Raw genomic sequence first — 23,061 nt, 5'->3', positions numbered from 1 at the left:
CAGAAAGCCCTGATGATATATATTTATGATGCTGTCCTCATAAAAGTTACTTAGGAGGACTCTTGGCATCACAGTAAATGCTTCCAGAGGTGACCACATGGCCTTGTGAGTCCTGAAAAACAGCCGCCAGGTGTCAGCTTGGCCATTCCCTCCTGGAGAAGGTCTTTCAATCCTACTGCCTGGCTCTCCATATAACAGAAATGAAATCTCACCAGTGCGGCTTAACTAAGTGGAGGCATATTTCAATTTTTTGTTAGTTTTTGGAGGACTTTTTTTTCCCATTAAATATGCATGTTGGTTTAAGCTAGGCAACCTGAAGAATCAAGAACTCACAAGTGTGGATTATATCTACATCGGCTATGTTTGTTTCTCCCTGCATTACGGCTCTCGGCCCAACTGACTTGCTTCCAGATAACTACTTCCTAAGTGTCCTGTCAGGTTCACATCACCATGCCAGACTCATTCCCTCAGTTTAGCCACCCTGGTAGAAAGAATGTCTTTCTCACTGGTTCCTGGACAGAAGTCCAAGGAAAGCTCTCATTGGCCTAGTGTAAGTCACAAGCCCTTTTCTGGAGCAACTCATGTGTCCTAGGACCTTGGCAGGCCGACACTGGGCATTCGTTCCATCTTGTGGCTGGAGCTTATAGGGTTCCAGCAACAAAACGGAGGAGGAGATGATCCCCAAAGACACCCCAAACTGGGCAATGGGAAAGCGTGATGACCAGGTTGCTACTTCAGCCACATCAGTCCACTCCAGCAGAGGTGTGAGTTAATGAGGTTACGTGTTGCATCTCACCATATGCAACTGAATAATGTGGAATCCTCCTTCCTAGCCAGCATCATCTGGAGTTTTATAATTCTCTGAGTCCTGCTTTCCTAGGCTATTTATTATTAATCAGTCCTGATCCCTTCAGGTGTTGTGAAAGTGTTCAATCAATACTTTCAAACACTTACATGACTGAGCAGAAATAGAACTACTTACCTCTAGAGCCATCCCCAACATTCTCAATTGGGTATTTTATATCGGCTCTTTCCCCTGACCACTGATAGCATAAAATCTCTTCCTTCCAAGGTGTAAAAGGAAAGCTCTGACACTAGAATGTCTCAAAGACAAATCAAGTTTAATGGTAAAGGTGGTTTCAAGCTCATGAGCTACAGTGGAATCAAACCTACGTTACTCTTTCTTGGCCTTCGTTCTCCAACATCAGGCAGAGTGGCCACCTTCCATCATCTGCCATCCCAGACGCTATCTGACACAACCTGCCATATTTGAGTGTACAGTTATTGTCTATCCCACAAGAATGTAAGCTTCAGGGGTCCAGGGCCTCATGTACTAGGGTAGCCCCAGGCCCTAAACAGTACTTACACATGGCCAGCACTCAGGAATTACTGTTTGGCTATAGGATAAGGTGTCACAGAATCCCTTTTTCTTCCATAAATTCCCATAGTAGCCAATTTGGAAATGCTACAATAAACAATGATTAAATTAAAAGGCATTGCCAACCCAGCAGAACTAACTTCTGACTTATCCCTAGAATCTAAGCCATCCTCATCTTCAGTAGGATATCCAGCTAACCAGGGTTCCAGAAAGCCCTTAAGCCATGAAGGTTACTGTGCTTTGATGCCCCTCTGTTTCTATAGCCCTTTCACCCTTCCTGGCACCACTATGAACTTGCATACTTGATTTTCTTATAAAAATATTTTATAATACTTTCCTTAAATTGTACTGGGGTCTTGAATTATCCAACACAAGTTGGTCAGCTGATGAGGACTGAATGACAAGCCACCGTGGGGACTATCCCCACTTTCCAACTTCCTCAGTTGTCCTTGACTTGTCATCTCCAGTGGCCTTATCATTTCTCCAGCTGTGGGCCTCTGATGCCAACTGTATTCAGAAGATTCTCAGCAAAATGATCACACATCTTGAATTCGCCTATTGCAACCATGAAAGAACATTAGACTCACTGCCATTTGCCTAATTAGTTCTATACCTTCCAGAAACACTTTGAGGTCTTCTTGCCTTTGTGTTGGCCAACAAAACCCCCTCTTTTTATAAACAAGCTTTTCAGAGAAGAAATTTACTCTAGCTGCAATCAACCTTTCTAGAAGGCAACATTCTCTCTGACATGACAAGAGCCACTACAAAACAACCACGGCGGGAACAGCAGCTGTACGATACCGCTGACACCTAAAAGAGTCAGGGGAAAAATAGCTGGTGGGGGAAAACACCAAGTCCATAAACATTGCAGAGAGGCGAGGCTCCCCAGCTCTCGTGCTACATGCAGCAACCAATTACTCTCTCAAAAGAAGAATGCAGGTCTTACATGAAGTGGAACAATTAATTTCACGCTTGTCATCCTGGCCTCAATAGTAAGTTGATTTGAATCAAATATTTGCGGTACATTACGGCTTGCAGGGGACAGTTCTGGTGCCTCCTGAGCTGACGGACTGCCTTGATGGCTACCATTGTAAAACAATCCATCAATAAGAGTAATTATGGTATTGATCAAAGCGGTTGCCTGCCTCAGATTGGAATCAATTCTCAGGAGTTGCTGGGAACAGAAATGTCTAATGGACTATTCCATCACTAGTCACTGCAGCAACTGAAACAGCTAATATTCTGGAAAGTTCTTAATAATTACTCATTGAATCTGCATTTCTGCTTCAGTGCTCCTAACTAGACCCTGCTTACTGTAGCCTGAAAGTCGGTCCAAGTGGGGGAAGGAAGGGCCAAATGCAGATGTATAAAGTGCTGGCATTGACCAAAAAAAAAAAAAAAAAAAAAAAGAAAAGAAAAAAAATGTAGAACAAATAATGTGGAAAACTACCTTCAATAATTTTATTGTGTCCTGTTAATCAGAGAAGTTTTTTTGTTTTTGTTTTTTTACAGAGTTTCTGGGTGAGAAAGTATACTGGGAAGAAAACTGTAACTCATAGATGCTGCTCTTAGAGAGGTCCCGGGCAGAAGAAGAAAATTCTGCATTTCAATGGTGATGGCATCAGTAACAGAGTAACACATTATCATTAATGTGAAATTGGCCTGCAGGTGCCATTCACCATTTCCTAGATCATGTGGGAAAATCTGGGAAGCAGCATGAACTTGGGGAAACCCATATTAGCACATAAGCCTAATAAACCTCCTTTCTTTTTCTCTCACTCAAAAGCCTTTTTGATTTACAATCAGGCTCTGCTGTACCCAGGGCAGCCCCTACATGGAACACAGGAAGAGGCCTGAAGCTGCTACACTCCTCACCAGGTGGTCTCTTGACCCGCACAGCTGGAGAGAGGGTAGCTGTCCAATCTTGAGGACTTCCTTCTCTGGTCCTAGCAAGACCTGGTACCCAGCACAGACTGCACATCTCTACTAACAAGATTACAGATCTAACAGAAAAGGTGTTGCTGTCTCAGGTTTAGAGGCTTCCCTTTCAGGTTCTCAGCATACACAACCTTCTTTCAGGGTGCAGGCCAGTGATTCATCCTCGCAAAGTCTTACTTCTTGCCCCTAAATTTGACATTGACATTCCCTTTCCAGCTACAGCTTTTGCGTTTTCATTTTCTCATTATTTCATTGCTTGTCCAGCTCCGACCCTTAACCTCTCTGTGCTTCCATACATCTATGTCTACTCCTGTAAAGGGGGAGGAAATGATTAATTCTGAGGGTACAGCGTTTAGAAAAGGCTTACTTAAAGACATCGGATGTGACTTGAGGGATTCCCCAAGTACCAAAGTACCTAGCAGTGGAGATAGGGGAGAGGTTTTCAGGCAGAATAAATAAAAATAATATCAGCAGAGGCCAGAGAGGAGAACGGGGCGTCAGCTAGTGTTGTCTACAGCACAACAGTATTGTGGCAGAGACAACCCACGTAGGGTGGGATGCACACAGGGAAGGGCCTGCCATACAGAGCTCCAAGCATTATACTTCCTTAGAGGTAGCAGGGAGACAGCTGATGGAAATATTATTGTACAAAAGGGAACCCAGAATTGTTGTGCAAGATGAACTGAGAAAAGGAAAAGGAGTGGGAAGACCAGTCAGAAGGAGAGATGATGCTAAAACACCAAATTCTTACAAAGTAAATCTGTAATTGGGATACTATTTCAAATAGCAAGCGGATTAATACTCACGTGGACATTTCCCAATGCACAGCATCACCCTGCATTTCATCACCCTGCATGTGGCTGCGAGAGTGGCCACAACATTATTAGGAATTTACAGGATCATTAGCCGCCCTCCTATTTATCAAAGCCCTATAAGACGCCTGAGTGGATTCTGAGTTCAGTTTGGAAAGTTTCAAGATAACAATATATTTATTCAGAGGCTTAGACGGTTTTAACGCCAGAATGACTCTTAACTCTGCTTAGCACTGCAAACATTACCATTAAGTCAAACATGATTCCATCTTAAAAGGGGGAAATCAGGGTTAAGGCAGGTTTTAACCTGAGAGAAAAATGTGTGCAGTAGAAACCAGGCAGCCACTCCACCAGGGAAAAGTTACAGATGTTTGTCTTTCCCTCAGCAACCAAATATTAATTTCACTGATGGCGAGATTAAGGAGGCAGACAATACTCAACTGAGATTACGCCAGTGCTTTTATCTGCAATTGGCAGCACCCTGAAGCTGGGGCTGGAGGATGGGAAAGTGTCCCATTAATGCTCTGCACAGCAGATAGGTTGATAAAGCCTCCACATTGCAGATAAGGACTGTGCTCGTCCTAGAAATCCACAGACTCCCTTAGAGCATGCAAGCCACTGGGTATAGGGTTCTCCCATATCTTTCTTGTTGCTTCCTATGAATTTCTGATGGGGAAGAGTTTCACATCAATTCAAATAAGTTAGTAACAACAGTAACAACAATAATAGTAATAGCAACTGACACTGATGCAGCACTTATTACATGCCAGGCTGTATTCTCAACATTGAACATGTAATCTTTACAACAACCCCGTGCATTAGGTACTATTATTACCTCCATTTTCATGCAGGGGAACTGAAGCTCAGCGAAGTTCAGGAATTTGCCCAAATCCTTGTCTTCTCCCATTAACACTCAGGCATACATACGTAACCACCTGGAAGCTACCAGAAGGTTGCATTTGGTGGATACCTCGTCACACTCCTTCAGAGTGAATACACTGTGTTGTTCCCAAAAACAACAGTGGATTATTCTAAGCTACTTAAAGGTTTTAACTGGCTCCTAAGCCACCCGACAAAGGGGAAATGGAAGTGTGGGATGGAAGCCGATTGGGAGATAAAGAACCACCACTTAACCCAGCTCCTATCTGGAAATGGAAAATGACCCTCGAGAGATCGGACACATCCCTGACAAACCCAAACCTGTCATTTGATGGGAGAGCATCGCTCCTCAGAGAAGTGCTTCTCAAGTGGTCTCCAACTGCATCAACATCGCCTAGGAAAATGGAAAAAATCCGTATGTCGGAGCCCAGCCCCAGCCCCGTGACTCACTGTGAGGAAACACAAGGAACTGCATCTTAAACAAGATCCCTGCGTGATTTTATGGAGAGTCCTGGATTAGAAACTGAAGTCATCCCGATCTTGCTACCGTGGACTCCTCCAAATTGCAAGCACACATACACGAATATGCAAATACCTTCCTTCCTATCAAACATGTGTAACAGGAATAAAGAGACCCGACCACAACCTCTTATTCGCAAAGGAATTAATGCCGCAAAGCTCCTTATGCTGAACAAAGAAACACCTTAAAAACACACGCTTGCTATAGTATTTTGAAATATGTCACACCAACAAGAAGATGCTCTGGGCAACATTGCCTGAAGCAGTTGGGTCAAACCCAGGGCAGTTTTTTATCTTTGCTATTATATTAAAGGTCTAATTTCAGAGCCACCAGTAAAAAAGAAGGCCACGGGATGATTCATTGAGAAAATGAAATCAAATCCCAATCTTTAAAGACCAGCCAAAACCACAGGATCATTCAAAAGGCAAAAGTTGGGTGACTCTAGGATGGCCAGCAAAGTCTCAGAGAGTACGGACAGTTGCTGAGGCCAGGGAATGATTTCAGGTGAGAACCATGCTGTGTGGAAGCTGAGATCCACTGTGCTTCCTTGGGGCCTATTCTTCCTGCTGGCCACACTCTTCTGGCCACCCCAAGACGTCTCCACCCTCTCGCGGAACCCGCGGTCAACAGCAGGCTCTGGAAGAGTAGGAACACGGGAAGTGTCACTCAGATCCCTGGCACAAACGAGCTGGGCGACCACAGCCAGACAGCAGGGCACAGATGGCAAATGCCTGTTCCCCGGGTGACAACAGAATAGAGAGCAGAGAAATTCAGTTCGGCGTCCCTGGGTGGGCAGCCTGCACGAAGATACCAGAATGAAGAGCAAGACCATGGAAGCCTTGGTGTGGAATGTGCAGGAACTCCTGGAGACAAAAAAGTCTGCTTTTAAAGACCTGAAGCCAAGTCCTAATTACAAAATCCCTGGCCAGGTAAGTCTTTACAGAATCCACCCCCTCAAAGACTTCTAAAACAAAGAAAAAGTAAAAATAAATCCTAGTAGTCAGGAGAGAGCCAAGACACCGGCCCACTGCCCTTGACCACAGAAATGAGACAGCTCCCTGTTCATGCTTGACCCTGAGACAGACATTTCCTTAATAGGTAGGGCTGATGTTATCTACTAGTAAATCTATATACACCCATTGTATAATTGAGGTATTCTCAAATAACTTTTGGTGTGCAATCCAGTACACAGAGCTCAACCTAAATCTAGCGCTATTTTCCTGACAATCGCATTATCAGACCATCCTTGGAGAAAGCAGAGGTTTTTCCTGTAAGGATCTGCTTGTCCTTGAGCAAAATTGTATAAAGGGAATTTTTATTTTTTTAAACGAGATTATCGTACTAACAAGGCAGCTCTGCAAAAACAGAAATTGGACCCACTGGGATCCAGGCACTTTACATACATGTATCTTGAGGTCCCAATTAAGGAGTATTTCTAGAGACATTACTACAGGAATAAAATCTTTCAAAAGCTGCTAATAGACAGTACATAAACACTGGAACCAAGCAGAGTTCAACAGGAGAGCTTGAACAGTAAAACACCAGGGCCTCGCTATAACCCAGCACGTCCTCAAATTTCACACTATTGTTCTGTCTTATCAACGGAATCATTTTATGATAATATCATTTTGATATTTATCTAACTAGCCCCTTGGAGCCAGGTCACCTAATAGTACTTCTGCTCTTTATCAGTGCCACACTTAAGCTCCAAAGGAACAATATGTGTTTAGATTCAAGAGAAAAAATACAGATTTCAAGGGCCAGAGCAGACACAAGGCAAACATTGTTGAGGGAGGCAATAAAGCTACTCCATTTCTGAAATTGCCCTAAAAACTAGATGGTGTGGGATCAATGTGGAGGGGAAGGCTGCAAGAGCCCTTTTTTGACCAAAATAGGTTGACAGTTGAAATTTCCACCCATTTGCACTCACTACAATGCCACGGTCTACAGATTCTAAATAAACAGTGGCAGATGGCAGTAACGATGCTTCCATGAAGAATCCCGCATTTGTCACCTTATTCCATCCTAAATAATCTATGGTTTCAAATTAAGTTGGTTTTGCAGATATACTTGTCATCTCTTAACTTCAAAACAAAAAGACACTGATTCTCACAGCAGAGTTGGAGATGCTCAGCAATTATGCTTCAGAGGCTGACTCTACTTCCCCACCTCTTGCAGTGACTTGAGTCTATCACTCTCATCCTTTGAGGAATCCTCTTCCCTCCTGTGCCCCAAGCCTATCCTTGCCCCCCCCTTTCAAAACCCTGTAGCAGGATCTATGCCATGCAGGAGCCAAACCTGGATTGATTTCCCACTGGGTATCCATTTCCCAGCCTCTCCACTTGATCTGGCCCTGACTGCGTCTACCCATCCCCCTCACCATTCTCCCCTCTACATTCTTCGGTTGAGACTGTCCATACCTCACAATGTGCAAGCTGTGCTGCCTTGGCACATGTGCACCTGCTTCTGCTTCTACCTAGAATGCTCTCTGTTCCTATCTCCATTCCTCCTTGTCATCAGGTCTCAGATTGAACGTTATCTTCATTGCAGAATAAATGATCCCTTCCCTGGACACAGAGATGGAATCACTACCTAGCAGCACACTAGCAGATGGCCTGTTGCTCTGCCTAGTTCTTACTTGCATCTGAGGACACTGTCTTGCTCATTTGTTTCTTATTTCCTTCCCCCACAAGACAGTAAGCTTCCTAGAAGCAGCACCTTGATAACCTTTGTAAATAAAATGGATGTATAGTTCCATGTAACCACATGTTCACCACTGACCACAAAACAGGACTCTGCCTGATCCTAGTATGTATATCAGAACAAAATAACCAGTCATGAAAATCAAATAAGAAAAGTGGTAAGTAATATTCACTGGGCTAGTAAGACTCTTGCTGATCATGGCTGCTTTCTATCAAACTTCAGACTTCACAGATATTGTATTCCAAGAGCACATAATGATTTGTAGAAAAGCAGGGTTCTCTGAGGACCTTCACAACATGTACATGCCCGATGCATTTCAGAGAAGTCCTGACCAGTTCACCACTAACTGGTAACACAGGGCACTGACGCTGTGATATGAAAAGCATCAGAATATGATCTTTTCAAACACCAAAAAGGCAATTAAAGAGTCACCGGTAGCTATTTGGAGTCGCTGTGGACCACCTTTATATTATTAAGAGACAAGAAAAAGAATGGTCCTACTCACCCACCCAAAAAAATCCACAGTTTTGGTATACAATGTTGAATGCTTGTATATTCATCAGGGTTGTCCAGAGGCACAGAACCAAAAGGATGCATATATATAGAAAGTAGAAGATCTATTATAAGAAATTGGCTCACGCAAGTATTGAGAACAGCAAGTCCAAATCTGCAGTGTGGACTGGCAGCCTATAGTCCTAGGAAAGCCAGTGGTGCAGTTCCAGTCCCAAAGCCAGCAGGTGGAGACCCAGGAGAGCCAATGGTACAGATGAAGTGTAAAGGTAGTCTGCTGGAAAATTCCCTCTTGATCAAGGAGGCCAGTCTTTTTGTTCTATTTAGGCCATCAACTGATTAGATGAGGCCCACCACATCGTGGAAAACAATCTGCTTACTCAAAGTTCACTGATTTAAATGTTACTCTCATCCAAAAAAAACCTCTCCAAGTTGATACAGAAAATTAACCATCACAAGTCCACCCCTTGCCAACTTGGCATCCACATGCATTTCCTTAAACCATACCTAACCTCTAAATAAAGGCAACGACAAGGTCATATCCCACCTGATAGAACTATTCTGTGTACAACCAAAATGCACTAACCCTTTCCCCAGAAGAGGGTGTGAAATCCCTGGATGATGCTTACTCTTCTCTTTAATATCCAGTAATTTAAATTCCACAATGTAAAGTTAGTAATACTTAAATACTATGATATAAAGTCAACACATCTTATATTAGAAGGATAACACAGGGAAGAAAACAAAGATATTTGCTACACACATACACACATTCATAACAAAATAAGGAGGAACTACTCATGACAGTTACAGTCCTCATTTCTGTGACCAGTTAAGTGGTCATAGTTGTGCTGCCTTGGGGCATTTGCACCTGCTTCTGCTTTTACCTAGAATGCTCTTTGCTCCCATCTCCATTCCCTCTTGTCATCAGGTCTCAGATTGAATGTTATCTTCATTGCAGAGTAAATTATACCTTCCCTCTTTATATCCACCCTCTTTCCACCATCCATTCTGTATTCCCTTTGCCTTTAGCAAGCACCTCATACTGTGGCTCTTTACCTGATGGAATGACCAAAGCTTACGGTCTTAAAACTAAGGCAGCCATAACAAAATGCCACAGACTGAGTAGCTTAAACAATAGGACTTTGCTTGCCAACAGTTCTGGAGGCTAGAAGACCCAGATGAAGGTACAGGCGGGGCTGGTTTCTAGTGAGGACTTTCTTCATTTGCAGGGGCCACCTTCGTGCTGTGTCCTCACATGGCCTCTTCTTTGTGTGTGCACACTCCTGGTATCTCTTCCTCTTCTTATAAAGACACCAGTCCTAATGCTTTCATTTAACCTTGATTACTCCTCCATTAAGGCCAAATCTCCAAATATAATCACATTGGAGGTTAGGGCTTCAACACATGAATTTGGGTGAGGGAAAAAACATAATTTAGTGCCTAACAGCTTGCAATAATATACCCAGTCTCACCCAGGTTCATATGCAACAAGTAATAGTTACGGGAAATAAAACTATTATATTTTCTAGACATTTTAGAGAATATTCTATTTATTCACCCAAATTTAATACGTTTGGCCAACAGTTTGAACACTTTTTTTGAAGCTAAGAGATGACAAGTATATCTGCATAACAAAGTTAATTTGAAACCATAGATTATTTAGGATGGAATAAGGTGACAAATGCGGGATTCTTCATGGAAGCATCGTTACTGCCATCTGCCACTGTTTATTTAGAATCTATAGACCGTGGCATTGTAGTGAGTGCAAATGGGCAGAAACTATGTACTATGTACACTGTTCTAGGCACAGCAGATATAGGCAGTAATCAAATGAGACACCAGAGTACGTCTTGGTGTCGTGGCTGTTGGTCATTGTGGCCCACTCCTCTCAGATACGAGGTCCCAATATGGAATTAAATCCTTTCATTGCAGGTAATTATTCAGTGTTAGTTCTGTTTCTTGCTTTACTTTTCTTTTTCAGGGGCTCCTATTAGTTATATGTTAGATCTCCTTTGTCTGTCTTCAATATTTGTCCCTGTCTCTTGAATTACACTTTTTCTACTTAAAATGTTCCTAATTTTCACCTTCTCTTTCTTTGAAGGCATTTTTGTTGTGTTTATTTGCTCTTGTGTTGCTTCCAGTTTAATCTTTATTTCTACAGGATTTTTTTCTTCCGTTTCCAATGGCCTTCCTCACTTGTTACTTCATTTCTTAGATTTTTTTCTATTTTGATTTATGTTGCTCTGATATCTTTTATCACTTTGTTAATGAATTTTAGTTCATTCTGACAACAGTAAATTATAGTGTTAACCTGTTTTATGGGTTCATCTATGTAGTGTGTTATATGTAGAGATGTTACTCTGCTCTTTATTCTTTTTATCTCGCTTTGTCTTTATATAAGATTTTACCTCCATAGTTTTCTATGGCCTATATTTATGTGAAATTAATTTTCCTGAACTTTCAGGAAGGAGCATGGCTCAGAGTGGCTTTTCTAACTTCAGAGTTCCCTCTCCTGTTGTTTTCATAGAGTGTTAAAAAAAAATGTATGCTGGTTGCTTTCTGAGATATCCTAGCTCTATTTCTACCTTCACGTTCACTTTTATTACTTTTAGAAAGAGAGAAAAAAATTTCTGTAAGCATCTGGGCAAAAGAACAAGCGACTTACAAGGGAAAATTGTTATAATCAGACTTTGAAAGTAACATTTAAAACACTCAAGGAAAGAAAATATGTGCCAAGGATTTTATATTCAGCAAAATTATTTTCAAGTATAAGGGACATAGGTTACATGTAAAGCCTCAGGGAATATAGTCCCCTTGAGCCATTTCTGAGGAATACACTAGAAAATAAGATTCAGAAAATCGAAATGGCTAAAGAGAGGAGATTAGGACTGGTGGTAAAGATGAAATGTATAAATTCATATAAAATATATATGTGGAATAAATATATAAATGAAAGATATATAAATGAAAAATTAAAACTAAGTGAGTGCTACAAGGGAAGGTATAGTATGAAATGGCTACATGCCCTCAAAATGTAGATACAGTACAATAATTTTTTAATAAAGAGAAGAGAAAAACAAATTTTAAAATATGTTTTAAGTATTTTGAGAAGTCATATTCATGAGATCTTATTCTGAAACGTTTTATAAATAAGACCAAACAAGTGAATTATTAAGAGTTATGAGACATTCTAATTCTATCATCCCTTTGTCCTTGGAACCTAGTTTCTTTTTTAAATTTTTTTTTTAACGTTTATTTATTTTTGAGACAGAGAGAGACAGAGCATGAATGGGGGAGGGTCAGAGAGAGGGAGACACAGAATTGAAACAGGCTCCGGGCTCTGAGCTGTCAGCACAGGGGCCCGATGCGGGGCTCGAACTCACGGACCGCGAGATCGTGACCTGAGCCGAAGTCGGCGCTCAACCGACTGAGCCACCCAGGTGCCCCAGAACCTAGTTTCTTGATGGAAAGACAGAAGATACAGACGTAGTATATATAAGGTCAAAAACTCTATGGCCCTATCTTTGAATTGGAAGTATCAATATGAAATAATTTTTTTTAATTTTTTTAATTTATTTTTATTTATTTGGAGAGAGAGAGAATCCCAAGCAGGCTCCGTCCTGTCAGCATAGAGACTGATGTGGGGCTCAAACTCACCAACTGTGAGATCATGACCTGAGCTGAAATCAAGAGTCAGATACTCAACTGACTGAGCCACCCAGACGCCCCTAAAGTATTTTACACACACACACACACACACACACACACACACACACACACACACACAGAGTTATATTTATACATCTTTATCCTTGCCAGCTTTGAGCTTTGTCCCCTAAGTGGACCTAGAAACAAAGACTAACCAAGTAACACTGAGCACTTCTAGCGCTCAGATCGTGGCCTTGATATGCTTATTTCTCACTAACAGAAATCAGAACATCTTGCAGAAATGGCTGATTCCAGGTGTGGAGTAGGAAATGTACATGAAAAGCCTAGAAAATCTTGTGTAGCAGGGAAGCAAAGACTGTCAGGGCCATGTCAAATGATGCCCTCATGAAGAGGCTCTCCCAAGGCAAGGATCTGAGCTTCAAAAAGATGGTAACTGTAACTAAGTGAAACTCAGAAAATATGTTTAGATCCATCTGTTCATAATAATACTAACAAAAAAGCACACAACCCATTGGTTCCCTTCCAAATACAATAGGGGAGAGATTCCCTACCTTGAACCTGGTGAACGAAAGCAAACAATCAAGGATTTCTCCTGCCTATCTTTACAAATTATACTGAACCAGAAATCAACAGAGGCAAGGAAACACTTCCTTATAGAAATATTCCAGCTAACAAATGAAAAATAAATGATACACCCAGAATATCACTGCTTTGCAATCCTAGGAAGTGACGGATCTAGGCATCAGACACCAATAGCAGTGAATGACACAGAGAGAGCGGTAGGTGCCATGTGCCTCCCAGCGAAACAGCACTCTGCCACTGCCCAGAGTCCTGCCAAGGAATTAGACCTGAGTCTGGTCAAACCTGTCAACAGCAGCTGCCAATTAATTTACAGGAAATTCCAAGGACAGAAGAACAGGGTGAACTCCATTATGACTGAGCAATCAGCAAAATACAGTTAAATGGCCTGATTTTTAACTAATAAATTGTAAGGGAGGAAAAAAAAAAAAACAACAAAGGGGTGGAGGAGGAGATAGCAAACAGAGAGGAAACGAGTGAAACTATAGTGTGTCTGAGATGCACACTTGAGTGGCCAAACTGCAAAGAAACACAAGAAGGCAACAAAATGAGAGAATATCTCTGCCCTTAAGGTGTGGAGAGGATGACAAAAATAACTTAAAAAATACATAAATTCCCAAACCAATCAGGTTTATTTATAAAAAATTCCCTACCAGGTGACAATGACAATAGAGAAGCAAACCCCAAACTCATCATGACCACTCTCCTCTTTAAAAAGTATCCATTCTTGTGTTCCATTTCCATTTGGAGCACTGACAACAGGTGGGAGCATTGGTGACAGCTTCCATTTTCCAAAATCAGCATTCACTCCTGGTTAACAGTGGTAAGGGAATGAGAGAAAACAGTGTAAACCCACAGAAGAAGGCTTTCTGAATAGATGCTGTTTCTTAAACTCTGTATTATGCTGAGTAACAATTCCATTATATAGAGTATCAAAAGTTGGCCGATGAAATCCATGCCCCAGGCCAATTGCCACATCACCAGAGTGGGAAGCAATCCAACATACCAGGCTCTAGATGAAGGATGGGAAGGAAGGCCTGGCCTAAGGTCAAAGGCCCTAGCCTTCAAACAGAAGCCAACCTTAGAACCAAAAATCTATTTTCTCTCTGGTTCAGCACAAGCTACCTTTTAAGTCCCCAAAGGAAGGATCATTCACTCACTCACTCACACACACACACACGCATGCATGCACGCACGCACACACACACACACACATTCTCAATCATTAAAACAAACATACAAACAAAAATCCTGTGTTCTTTGACAATCCAGCCACCTGTAGGCTATGACCATAGAATTTATTGTTCAAATGAGGACACCATTAAGCTTGATAGGGAGTGACATTAATAATTATGCCAGACAACTGGTATAAACTGGCATTGTCCTGGACAAATCAGGACAAAAAGATTACCTTAGGTATGACCCACCCAACAAATTTTAAAGTGCTCATATGTCACCTAAATCCTTCCAGATTTCTAGTTTCAGCCTTTATACAAAAGGTAAAAGTATGTAATTACAAAACTATCAATGGATCCCCAAAGGTAGGAAGAAGATCATTTTAAGAGGTACTTGGACAAATATATACTGTTTATCTTATTAGTCAAATATTTCAATGTGAATTGAATAATGTATAAATAGCATCTTAAACATATGATTTCAAATATTTTATTGCTTACAATGAAACTAAAGTCTTCAAAATGTCCACTGATTTAAATTAAGAATGACTAGTAAATGCCTCTGCATGCTTTTTTTCTTCCTTCAGCCAATAAGTCAACAAGTCTTTGCTGAACCCTTACTATGAGTAGGGCATTATCCCAGATCCTGGGGCCACAGTGGTGACTCTGGTCTCTCTTCAGGGAACTTATCAGCCACTGAGTCTTTGCAACAATTGATGTTATGTTTAAAGCTAATGAGACATATGATAGTTTGATTGACTCTGTTTTACAGTTAACAATTTTAACATAGTTTTATTCAACTAATATTTACCAGTCAGTTTAGTTTAAAGCCCAAGAGGAAATGTTCTTTTTTCACGATCACCTCCAACGTCTCGGCTACTTCTGGTTCACCAGCTGCTCTCCCCAGGTCAAGATTCAGTGCTTTTCCCCACTCCCTGACTAAATCAGTCTTGCTCATCTATAGCAGGTGGGGCCACTTGACTCAACAGCTGAGCTAAGCTTACTCAAAGGACACCCAGTAGTTGTGCTCGGATGCCACGATTTCTCAGTTCCTCCCCAGTGCCTCCTAGGTTGAAAAGGACTGAGGGGACACTATTGGGCTCTGGGCAGCATGTGCTATAGAATTAGGTTGCTCTCCAGCAGAAGATGGGGAAGCACTGTCACCTGAATCTGTACCCCCTACACAAAGGAAGCAGATTTACTCATGTGCTGTATCTAAGACACACATGTCAAACATTACCAGTATCTTTTCCACACACTATTGTGGGCTGACTATATGTTATACGTGCCACACAGGTATACATCATGGATGTGCTAACCTCTGTGACCTTGGGGGAAAAAAATAGAAGAAACCAAAACTAGTATTGCACAATTTGGAAAGGACCTCCAGAAACATTCTAATTTCAGTATCTACAAATCCAGTAAGGAAGGCAAGGCAGGTATTGTTATCCAAACTCAACAGCTAAGGAAAAAGGTTTGGAAGGATCTGTGACTTGTCCAAACTCATGCTGGTAAAAAGTGGCCAAGTTGAGTCAGAACTCAAGAACTTTCTGTTTGGCTGTTTTTTGTTTTTTTTCTTTTTTTAAGTTTTATTTATTTTGAGAGTGAGAGACAGAGAAAGAACACAAGCAAGCGGAGGAGGGGCAGAGAGCGAGGGAGAGAGAGAATCCCAAGCAGGCCCCACAGTGTCAGCACAGAGCCTGACGTGGGGCTCGATCTCATGAACCATGAGATCATGACCTGAGCCGAAATTAAGGGTCAGACGTTTAAGTGACTGAGCCACCCAGGCGCCCCTCTGTTTGGATGTTTTAAGTCTGGAGTCTGGAGCCAGATAATAGGTGGCCGACTTTGGGCCCCAACCCCCCCAGGATTGTTTTATGTGTGTGCAGGACGGGATGTTTTGTTTCTGTTTGACTGGTTCTCCCTTTTGATTCTAAGTAATCTTTTTTTGTTAAAAGTATCAAATGCTTCACTGACCTGAAGAATAAGTGTAATGAAAAAAAAATGCTATCATTTATGCAGAAACGTAAAAGACACTCAGTTCCTCATGCAATATGAACAGTCACCAACCCTAAAGTTTGTGAGCGCTGAAAATAATGAACCCATGTGAACGTACAACAGACTAAATACTGAATATGATCAAGAGCACCCATTCCATTTTTGGCCAGATTTGTCTGGCATCAACCGGCGTTTTTCAAGCATCTAATGGCTCCCTTGGTCTTGAGTCTTCCCACACCATCCCCTGTCTCCCTAGGTAGTGAACCCAAGGTCTCTGCAGGCTTGGGTTTCCAGAACTCCACAAGAATGTGGGATAGAGGGGCAAGCACTGCTGAGCTAGAGAATCAATGAACCGGAGGCAGAAGGCACAGTCTTGAAGGATGTCTGGAATCAGAGGGCACCTGGTTTATGATGAGAAATTGGGACTCAGGCTAACTGTTGAAGCTGATGGCGATTCTCCTGTACCCCAATCTCTTCCGGCCTCTCTGTTGGTAGGAAGAGTTTTGTTTGGTTTGTTTTTTAAGTAGACTTCACCCCCAGCGAGGAACCCAACATGAGTCCCAACACTGGGCTTGAATTCATGTCCCTGACACAGAGGCCTGAGCTGAGATCAAGAGTTGGACGCCTGACTGAGCCACCCAGATGGCCCAGCAAGCGTATTTTCTACAGAGCACTTAAGCGTTTTGACAACAGGTAAAAGTTGCTTCACTGTCCATTGTATTCAAAACTTCCTCCTTGCCCTCAAAGCAACCAAAGCCAGCCACCACTGACCACACACTTACCATGTTCCAGGTCCTGCATAACAGCTTTCCCATGTTTTCTCTCACTTAATCCTCAAAGCAACTCTATTTCATAGGTACTCTTATCATATTTTGGATGGAGAAACTGAGGCCAAGGAAGTTAACATAACTTGCCCAAGATCACACAGTAAGCAAGTCTTGGAACTGCTAACCAGGTACCAGTACCCTCCATATTTGGAGCTGGGTGCATGTGTCCCTAGAAGCCAAACCCTTAATCACTGCCCCACACTGGCACCTTCTGTCACAGGAACTTGCTAGAAATTGCCAGCCTGCCATCCACTTTGTCCACCTCCCACTTCCAAAACAGCCACGAGACCAGCATACAGGTCACACACCAGCCCACGGTCCTGTGTGAAGTTTGAGTCAGGTGTGCCCAGCTTGGTCTCTGTGAGGCCCAATTTGGTCAGGCTCTGCTCTGCAGGCCATGTCTTCATCTTAAAGTTGCCCAAAAGCTCCTTGGTGATTAACAGCCTTTCTTAGACTGTGGACTCTGGAGTCAGGTGGCCGGGGTTTGAATCTCTGTTCCACAACTCAGGAGCTATGTGGGCTTGGGCAGCACATTTGGCTGCACTGTGCTCCTTCTTCTCCTCTCTAACACAGGTACTCATGCCAGCATAGGACCCATCGCTCAGTATACTAGGAGTTTTATATGAAGTTCTACTTCTCAAGTGCTTATGCTAGTGCCTAGCAAGGAGGAGGCCCTCAGCCATGGTCACCTGGACAATAGCCGTGTGCAAGTCAGCACTGAGATTTCTGGATAAATGTTTAGCTTCTTCTTAGAAACTGAATGTTGGGCAGCAAATAAAAGCAAAGATACAGAGTGACCCAAGGGGCTGTCTCTCAGCTATTGGACCCATTTGGCACTAGATTCAAGTGCCATTATGAGGTCACCTACAGGAAGCAGACCTGGATAAAAGAATAAAGACTCCCAACGTTATTTTTAGAAAGCTTTTCTCCAGGGACTTGGATGATAACAACTGGCACCAGGTCCTTATGCATTTTTTTTTCTTTGTACCAAGGTATTTCCAAGCATAACAGCACCTCCAAAGTTTCCAAGGGAAAAGCCAGTCTACTCTGTGCTGTGCTTCCTCCAAGCATCTCTTTACAGAGCCAACAGATGAGAAGAATTAAGAGCCTGAAATCAATGTATAGAATCCCATCAAGAACCATAAATCAGGTAAGTCAAATTCTTCCTCTGCTACTTCCTATCTCATCTTTACTGACTGGAGGGAAATGCATTGCTCAGCTGCTGATCCATATTCCTTGTACTTCACCTAATTAGCATTCTGAGTGGATGCTTCTCGCAAGGAAAATCATCCTGCAACTTCTGTCGTTCTGATTATGCTGAAGCAGCAAAGGGTTTTCAGTAACCGCCTTTGACAAGCATTATTATATCTGGTAATTACTGTTCTCTTGGGTAGGCTGGAACAAAACAGACTAGCTTATCGTGGCTGATCTTTTAACCTAAGCTGCTGAGGTTCTGACCTGCAACAACCAACCTACAGGATCTGCTAGCCCCCTTTCTGGCCCGTGTCTAGATTTTTTTTCACGCAAAAGAAAAAAAAATCCACCCAATATGATCATCACTAGTCAATTCTTTTCTCATATCTTGGTGGACTAAACATCCCAGATTCCCTCTTACATAAAGAGCCCCTTTAACATCTTGGACTGCTCCAGATAGCTCTGGCATAAATGCCAAAAGGATATTTTAGATTTAAAAATTAGAAATTAAGTTCCTTAACTATGTGTTCTATTCCCTATCCTATAAACGTTATTCCTGGCCTCAAATACTAGTCCACAGGTGTCATTTACACTGATTCTTATAGCAGCTGATGTTTAGTGGGAACTTCCCAAGGCCTAGCATAAGGTAAAATTGTTTTCTTCTACAAGCATTATCTGATTCTATTTCATAGAAACGATGTCGGTAGTTACTACGCTGGTATTGTATTTTCCCTATCCCTACTTTAATACTGAATGAAGGGAGGATTGGAGATTCAGATAACCTGCCCCAAATGCCACAAAAGTTTGCCTTCTTGAAGCCCTCGTTTTTACTCACTATACTCTATTACCTCCTTGCCATTATTCTGAGCAAGGCTCAGATTTTCTGCTTTTCAGGCAGATTTTCTACATTCTGAACCACGGCAGGCAGTGGAGCCACGCCTGTCCTTCCCACACCTCTTCAGCATACAGTGATTTTCCTTCTTCTGACCCAGCCCTTTGGACTTGGACTCCACGTTCAGCAATGAGAACCACAACACACATATCCTAAAGCTTTTTGGTTTTGGTTTTGGGGTTTTTTCATTGTTATTTTTAAAATAATTTATTGTCAAATTGGCTAGTGTGTACAGAGTGCTCTTGGTTTGGGGGGTAGATTCCCATGGCTCATCGCTTCCATACAACACCCAGTGCTCATCCCAACAAGTGCCCTCCTCAATACCTATCACCATTTTCCCTCTCCCCCACCCCTCATCCACCCTCAGTCTGTTCTCTGTATTTAAGAGTCTCTTAGGGTTTGCCTCCCCTCCCTTTCTGTTTGTGACTATTTTTCCCCTTCCCTTCCCCCATGGTCTTCTGTTAAGTTTCTCAAGATCCACATGAGTGAAAACACATGGTATCTGTCCTTCTCTGACTTATTTCACTCAGCATAATACCTTCCAGTTCCATCCACGTTGCTACAAATGCTTTTCTGGTGCAGCTACTGAAAACCTGGGGCTGCTTCAGCATCCTTCAAGAATCTTATATTGTCAATGGACTTTGTCAGTGAGTTTATATCTCATCTGTCTGTCTGAATTACAAAATATCTAAAGGCTAGAGACATTAGGTTTCTTGCTGCACACCCTTCCTTTTGCACAGTGGTTACTCCATAAATACCTACTAACTGACTTATTTCCCCACTTAACTCATGCAGTAACTGCATTCTTTCTTATAGGGTTGAAAGCAAAGCATCTAAAAAAATTCAACCCCTACTTTTTTCCTGTTCTTCAAGAACCTTTGAAAGGTGTTGACCACTCTCCAAGCCATGCCCTGCCCCAGAGCTAGGACTCAGCTGACTCAATGATTACTGTCCAATACTGCCTTGGGTCCTATATTTTGGTCACGGAGCCAGACACCCACTCCTTTTTACATATCAAATAATAATATTTTGACAAGCATTAGGAATAAGGACTGATAATGAATTTATAAGCATCACAGCCCCAATATGTTTATGGTTCACAACAATAAACACATCTTTTGGTTTAGAAGTTGCTGAGAAATAAAATATTCAAGATGATCTAAAGACCTTAAATGGGCTTATGAGTGCTGTCGCTTACATTTTTGGTAAACAACACTATGGAGGCACAAGAAAATTAATTTCCTTGGGCCACAGGAAGAAAGATAGTTGATGTGAATCACTGTACCAGGTCCCAGTCGGACCCATTGTGGGCAGTTCAGATTGCAACAAGGAGGTAACAGCCTCATGTTTTGGTGTCAGTCTTCCCAACAGCTCTTGAAATAGTTTTCTTTTTTTTTTTTTTTTTTTTTTATTCATTTAGACTTAAGAATGAGAAAGAAAAGCAGGATATGTTTGCTTAATTGTATCCACTTCTCCACCAGGTACTGCCACATATAAAAACTGACACCACAAAAACTAGATGTCTTGATATTTACTGTTTTCTCCCCAATAATAAGAAGGTCTATGAAGACAAATGAAAATACCTTAGCAAATGCATCAATGTTTTCAGCTTTTTTTCTACTAAAGTAAGTCCACAATGTGGGGCTGCCATAAGAAAACAATTTGGATTTTTTGCATAATCATTCGAGGTGATTTGCTCTACCTCCGGGTTCAGCAGCAATTTGCTTCCACCTCCTTAACATGCACGGATGACTGACAACTCACTAATGCCAATATAGGCGATTATGTGACTAAAATAAACCCCCCAAAGTTCTACAGAAGTTCAAGTATGCTATTTTAAAAATTATATATATATATATACATATATATATATATATACACACATATATATACACACACACACACGTATATATATGGAGAAAATGATGAGGAAAATTTAATAGCATGTAAATTTTGCTACATGTGACTAGTTGTTATTCAAAAAAGAAAGAGACAAGTCTGATGAGTGCAAATAAATTGAAAAAGAGTGTGGAATGGTGTTTTTTGAGTATACACCTAAAAGCACGGATCTCTCAGCATCAGGCTCAACAGACACTGCAAGAAGGTAGGTTTCATGAGAGTTTGGAGATGAGCCATACCACACACATTCTGAAAGACTCCCAAGGTGTATATCAGGAAAGTCAAGGCTCTGAAAAGGTGTGCAAGTAAAGAAACCTGCTTAATGTGGCTTAACTCTGTATTTCCTAACCCTATTTACACATGAAGCCATTTTTATTTTTCTACAGAGTATATATTAAAATGTGTTGAACTCTTATGGCTTTGCAGGAATCCTGCAGTGGAAAGGGAAAAACGCTGGGAAATGCAGCCAAGGGGGGAGTGAACCAAAGCCAGCATGCTTTGCTGCAGCACATGCCAACAGCAGAAACACCCGGGTTTTCAATCAGAGTAAAAGATGTTGATGTAATAATTCCTGAGAGGCAAAAAAAAAAAAAGGCAATTAGAAAGTTGAATCCATTAAATGAAGTCTTGGTGGGTCAGCTGGTTTTCCTCTTTGTAACAGTCAAGTTCCAGAGATCCAGCTACTTGGGTAAAGATTAATCTTTACCATGAAAATCTATAAAAATGCTTTTGACCTACATTTCATTTGTATAACTTGGATAAATCCAAACTTCTTGTATACCTTGATTAGCAGGAAATATAAAATATTGTAGATAAACAGCAACGGGGCCATCCCTGGGCAGATGTAGGTGGATTTAGGAAGTCAATGGGGCACCTTCACTCTCTTCTCTGAACCTTTTCTCCTCTCCAGATGTTCCAAGGTCCCGGTGAGCTCGGTTTCTCTCGCACAGCAAATCTTGTAAGCCCTTTCATGCCAGATGTGTTATCCCTTCAAGGGACATGAGCAGCTTGAAAGAGGTATGGTGATGTTTAATACAAGTTATTTAACATAATTAATTCTTCCAGGGGGAAACAGAGGTGTTGATAACAGATTTTTGCAAGGAAAGAAGTTCCTCTTACCCTTGAAATCAGATCAAAGTAGCCACTGGCAGCATCTACTGCCATTAAGCAGAATCACTCAGACTGTGTTAATGGAATATTTTTTGCACATTAAAAAAAAGAGAGAGAAAGTTATCAGCAACAAGAGTACTGCCATTTATAGGACAGCTAATGAGTACTGAGAACTGTGCTAAGTGCCTTACAGACACCATCCCCTTCATTTCATCCTTGAAACGTCAATGATATGGTGTTACCATGATATTCATTCCATTGAGGAGGAAACCAAGGTTTAGAACCGCTTGTGCAAAAATCCCTTGGCTAGTATACTTCAGGGCTGGATTTGAATCCAGCAACAGTGTGGCTCAGCCACTATGTTGTACAGCCTGCTTGGTTTGGCCCACTTGGAACAATGGTCTTTCATATGAGGTTTGAATTATTTTAAGTGTCACCCAGTTGGTCCTGGCAAGAAGTTTCCACATCCCTGACAATGTCCATGCAGAGTCGAGCTAGGTTTTTTAAGCCATCCCTCAACCTTCATCTAAGGAACATATAGTGGCCTGTTGACTTGGCATCTGATCTTCAATCAAAAGTGACAATAAACCAGGGTTTAGCTTAATGGGTATTTTTCAATAAACTTTTTATCTTAGAATAGTTTTGGATTATAGAATGCTAAGATAGTACAGAGTTCCTATACATTCCCTGCCCAGTTTCTCCTATTGCTGTTCACTTATACAACCATGACATATGTGTCACAACTAATGAACCAATATACATATATTATTATTAACTAAAATCCACACTTGATTCGGATTTCCTTAGTTTTTACCTAATGTCCTTTTTCTGGTCCAGGATCTCATCTAGGATATCACATCACATTTACTCATCGTCTCCTTGGGTTCCTCTTGGCTGTGAGAGTCTCTCTTAGACTTTCGTTGTTTTGATGACCGTGGCAGTTTTATAGAGTACTGGTCAGGCATTTTGTAGAAT

The 23,061-nt window shown here is 41.6% G+C and overlaps 1 protein-coding gene across 4 annotated transcripts in view; it reads right to left on the bottom strand.

Moving 5' to 3' along the window:
• Positions 1-23,061, bottom strand: part of CACNA2D3 (calcium voltage-gated channel auxiliary subunit alpha2delta 3) — an 859,023-nt gene that overhangs the window by 729,560 nt on the left and 106,402 nt on the right. Inside the window, exon 1 of one of the 4 annotated variants that reach the window (XM_053897959.1) lies at positions 5,329-5,452. The exons of the other annotated variants lie outside the window; for them this stretch is intronic. The gene's annotated coding sequence lies outside the window, so the exon portion shown is untranslated. Of the gene's footprint in view, positions 1-5,328; positions 5,453-23,061 lie in introns of those variants that run through there. 4 annotated transcript variants of the gene reach the window in all.

This window comes from Panthera pardus, unplaced genomic scaffold (genome assembly GCF_024362965.1).
Source record: "Panthera pardus isolate Hobbes unplaced genomic scaffold, ASM2436296v1 HiC_scaffold_8, whole genome shotgun sequence".
NCBI classification, from domain to species: domain Eukaryota; kingdom Metazoa; phylum Chordata; class Mammalia; order Carnivora; family Felidae; genus Panthera; species Panthera pardus.
Note: the sequence above shows the minus strand (reverse complement) of the source record. Positions and strands in the feature narration are given on the sequence as shown.